Below are 5,153 nucleotides of genomic sequence, written 5' to 3'. Positions count from 1 at the left end.
GAGATGAGCGCCTGAAATTTTTCGGGTTTTGTGTTTTGGTTTTGGGTTCGGTTCCGCGGCCGTGTTTTGGGTTCGAACGCGTTTTGGCAAAACCTCACCGAATTTTTTTTGTCGGATTCGGGTGTGTTTTGGATTCGGGTGTTTTTTTCAAAAAACACTAAAAAACAGCTTAAATCATAGAATTTGGGGGTCATTTTGATCCCAAAGTATTATTAACCTCAAAAACCATAATTTACACTCATTTTCAGTCTATTCTGAATACCTCACACCTCACAATATTATTTTTAGTCCTAAAATTTGCACCGAGGTCGCTGTGTGAGTAAGATAAGCGACCCTAGTGGCCGACACAAACACCGGGCCCATCTAGGAGTGGCACTGCAGTGTCACGCAGGATGTCCCTTCCAAAAAACCCTCCCCAAACAGCACATGACGCAAAGAAAAAAAGAGGCGCAATGAGGTAGCTGTGTGAGTAAGATTAGCGACCCTAGTGGCCGACACAAACACCGGGCCCATCTAGGAGTGGCACTGCAGTGTCACGCAGGATGTCCCTTCCAAAAAACCTGAACCACTAGCCATGAACATAGGCCAGGGCCTCAGCCGTTCCTTGCCACTCCGTGTGGTAAATGGCATATTGGCAAGTTTACGCTTCTCCTCCGACAATTTTATTTTAGGTTTTGGAGTCCTTTTTTTACTGATATTTGGTGTTTTGGATTTGACATGCTCTGTACTATGACATTGGGCATCGGCCTTGGCAGACGACGTTGCTGGCATTTCATCGTCTCGGCCATGACTAGTGGCAGCAGCTTCAGCACGAGGTGGAAGTGGATCTTGATCTTTCCCTAATTGTGGAACCTCAACATTTTTGTTCTCCATATTTTAATAGGCACAACTAAAAGGCACCTCAGGTAAACAATGGAGATGGATGGATTGGATACTAGTATACAATTATGGACGGGCTGCCGAGTGCCGACACAGAGGTAGCCACAGCCGTGAACTACCGCACTGTACTGTGTCTGCTGCTAATATATAGACTGGTTGATAAAGAGATAGTATACTCGTAACTAGTATGTATGTATAAAGAAAGAAAAAAAAACCACGGTTAGGTGGTATATACAATTATGGACGGGCTGCCGAGTGCCGACACAGAGGTAGCCACAGCCGTGAACTACCGCACTGTACTGTGTCTGCTGCTAATATATAGACTGGTTGATAAAGAGATAGTATACTCGTAACTAGTATGTATGTATAAAGAAAGAAAAAAAAAACCACGGTTAGGTGGTATATACAATTATGGACGGGCTGCCGAGTGCCGACACAGAGGTAGCCACAGCCGTGAACTACCGCACTGTACTGTGTCTGCTGCTAATATAGACTGGTTGATAAAGAGATAGTATACTCGTAACTAGTATGTATGTATAAAGAAAGAAAAAAAAACCACGGTTAGGTGGTATATACAATTATGGACGGGCTGCCGAGTGCCGACACAGAGGTAGCCACAGCCGTGAACTACCGCACTGTACTGTGTCTGCTGCTAATATAGACTGGTTGATAAAGAGATAGTATACTCGTAACTAGTATGTATGTATAAAGAAAGAAAAAAAAACCACGGTTAGGTGGTATATACAATTATGGACGGGCTGCCGAGTGCCGACACAGAGGTAGCCACAGCCGTGAACTACCGCACTGTACTGTGTCTGCTGCTAATATATAGACTGGTTGATAAAGAGATAGTATACTCGTAACTAGTATGTATGTATAAAGAAAGAAAAAAAAACCACGGTTAGGTGGTATATACAATTATGGACGGGCTGCCGAGTGCCGACACAGAGGTAGCCACAGCCGTGAACTACCGCACTGTACTGTGTCTGCTGCTAATATATAGACTGGTTGATAAAGAGATAGTATACTCGTAACTAGTATGTATGTATAAAGAAAGAAAAAAAAACCACGGTTAGGTGGTATATACAATTATGGACGGGCTGCCGAGTGCCGACACAGAGGTAGCCACAGCCGTGAACTACCGCACTGTACTGTGTCTGCTGCTAATATAGACTGGTTGATAAAGAGATAGTATACTCGTAACTAGTATGTATGTATAAAGAAAGAAAAAAAAACCACGGTTAGGTGGTATATACAATTATGGACGGGCTGCCGAGTGCCGACACAGAGGTAGCCACAGCCGTGAACTACCGCACTGTACTGTGTCTGCTGCTAATATATAGACTGGTTGATAAAGAGATAGTATACTACTAATATTATATATACTGGTGGTCAGGTCACTGGTCACTAGTCACACTGGCAGTGGCACTCCTGCAGCAAAAGTGTGCACTGTTTAATTTTAATATAATATTATGTACTCCTGGCTCCTGCTATAACCTATAACTGGCACTGCAGTAGTGCTCCCCAGTCTCCCCCACAATTATAAGCTGTGTGAGCTGAGCAGTCAGACAGATATATAATATATATAGATGATGCAGCACACTGGCCTGAGCCTGAGCAGTGCACACAGATATGGTATGTGACTGACTGAGTCACTGTGTGTATCGCTTTTTTCAGGCAGAGAACGGATATATTAAATAAACTGCACTGTGTGTCTGGTGGTCACTCACTATATAATATATTATGTACTCCTGGCTCCTGCTATAACCTATAACTGGCACTGCAGTAGTGCTCCCCAGTCTCCCCCACAATTATAAGCTGTGTGAGCTGAGCAGTCAGACAGATATATATAATATTATATATAGATAATAGATGATGCAGCACACTGGCCTGAGCCTGAGCAGTGCACACAGATATGGTATGTGACTGAGTCACTGTGTGCTGTGTATCGCTTTTTTTCAGGCAGAGAACGGATTATAAATAAAACTGGTGGTCACTGGTCACTATCAGCAAAACTCTGCACTGTACTGAGTACTCCTAATGCTCCCCAAAATTAGTAAATCAAGTGTCTCTCTAATCTATTCTAAACGGAGAGGACGCCAGCCACGTCCTCTCCCTATCAATCTCAATGCACGTGTGAAAATGGCGGCGACGCGCGGCTCCTTATATAGAATCCGAGTCTCGCGATAGAATCCGAGCCTCGCGAGAATCCGACAGCGTCATGATGACGTTCGGGCGCGCTCGGGTTAACCGAGCAAGGCGGGAAGATCCGAGTCGCTCGGACCCGTGAAAAAAAACATGAAGTTCTGGCGGGTTCGGATTCAGAGAAACCGAACCCGCTCATCTCTACTACAAACTGGAGTGAATTTGGGCCTACAATTAGGCTCTATTAAGGTCCAGATTTCGGCCTTATCCATTTTCTTTCAAAAAGAATTGGCTTCTCCTCCAGAAGTTCAGACTTTTGTAAAAGGAGTGCTGCATATTCAGCCTCCTTTTGTGCCTCCGGTGGCACCTTGGGACCTTAACGTGGTGTTAAGTTTTCTAAAATCACACTGGTTTGAACCACTTAAAACAGTGGAGTTAAATTATCTCACGTGGAAGGTGGTCATGTTATTAACCTTGGCTTCGGCTAGGCGAGTGTCGGAATTAGCGGCTTTGTCACATAAAAGCCCATATTTGGTATTCCATGTGGATAGAGCGGAATTGCGGACCCGTCCTCAATTCCTACCAAAAGTGGTCTCATCTTTTCATATGAACCAACCTATTGTGGTGCCTGTGGCTACGCGTGACTTGGAGGATTCCGAGTTACTTGATGTGGTCAGGGCTTTGAAAATTTACGTGGCCAGGACGGCTAGAGTCAGGAAAACTGAAGCGCTGTTTGTCCTGTATGCAACCAACAAGATTGGTGCCCCTGCTTCAAAGCAGGCTATTGCTCGCCGGATTTGTAACACGATTCAGCAAGCGCATTCTATGGCTGGATTGCAGTTACTGAAATCGGTCAAGGCCCATCCCCACTCTCCCGGATGTAGGTCGTGTCTGCTGAGGAAGTCTGCTTCCCAGTTGTCCACTCCCAGAATGAACACTGCTGACAGTACGCTTGCGTGATTCTCCACCCAGCGAAGAATTCTGGTGGCTTGTGCCATCGCCACTCTGCTCCTTGTGCCGCCTTGGCGGTTTACATGAGCCACTGCGGTGACGTTGTCTGACTGGATCAGAACCGGTTGGTCGCGAAGTAAGGTCTCCGCTTGACGTAGGGCATTGTATATGGCCCCTAGTTTCAGGATGTTGATGTGAAGACAAGTCTCTTGACTTGACCAAAGACCTTGGATATTTCTTCCCTGTGTGACTGCTCCCCAACCTTGGAGGCTTGCCTCTGTGGTCACCAGGATCCAGTCCTGAATGCCGAATCTGCGTCACTCGAGAAGGTGAGCACTCTGCAGCCACCACAGGAGTGATACCCTGACCCTGGGGGACAGGGTGATCAACCAATGCATCTGCAAATGTGACCCAGACCACTTGTCCAGTAGGTCCCATTGGAAAGTCCTCGCATGGAACCTGCCGAATGGAATGGCTTCGTATGATGCCACCATCTTTCCCAGGACTCGAGTGCAGTGATGCACTGACACAAGTTTTGGTTTCAATAGGTTCCTGACAAGAGTCATGAGTTCCTGGGCCTTTCCTATTGGGAGATAAACCCTCTTCTGGTCTGTGTCTAGAATCATGCCCAAGAAAGACAGACGAGTCGTAGAAACAAACTGCGACTTTGGGATATTGAAAATCCAGCCGTGTTGCTGTAACACTTTCAGTGAAAGTGATACGCTGTTCAGCAACTGCTCTCTTGATCTCGCTTTTATGAGATCGCTCAAGTACGGGATAATTGTGACACCTTGCTTACGCAGGAGAACCATCATTTCCGCCATTACCTTGGTGAAAATTCTCTGGGCCGTGGAGAGACCAAACAGCAACGTCTGAAATTGGCAATGACAGTCCTGTACCGCAAATCTGAGGTACGCCTGATGAGATGGATAAATGGGGACATGAAGGTATGCATCCTGTACACAAATGCGGACAACAGGTGTCAAGCCATGTGTTGCCTTTGTCAAGCTGTAATAAGTAGGGGTAAGGACGTTAACCACCTCAGAACATCCTCCCTTATACGTCACCTGCAGCGCATTAATCATAAGTCAGTGACAAGTTCAAAAACTTTGGATGACAGCGGAAGCAGTCCACTGACCACTAAATCCCTTCCTCTTGTAACCAAGCTCCTGCAAACC

The sequence above is a fragment of the Pseudophryne corroboree genome (genome assembly GCF_028390025.1).
Source record: "Pseudophryne corroboree isolate aPseCor3 chromosome 7 unlocalized genomic scaffold, aPseCor3.hap2 SUPER_7_unloc_6, whole genome shotgun sequence".
Classification (NCBI taxonomy): domain Eukaryota; kingdom Metazoa; phylum Chordata; class Amphibia; order Anura; family Myobatrachidae; genus Pseudophryne; species Pseudophryne corroboree.
This window is presented reverse-complemented; position numbering follows the sequence as displayed.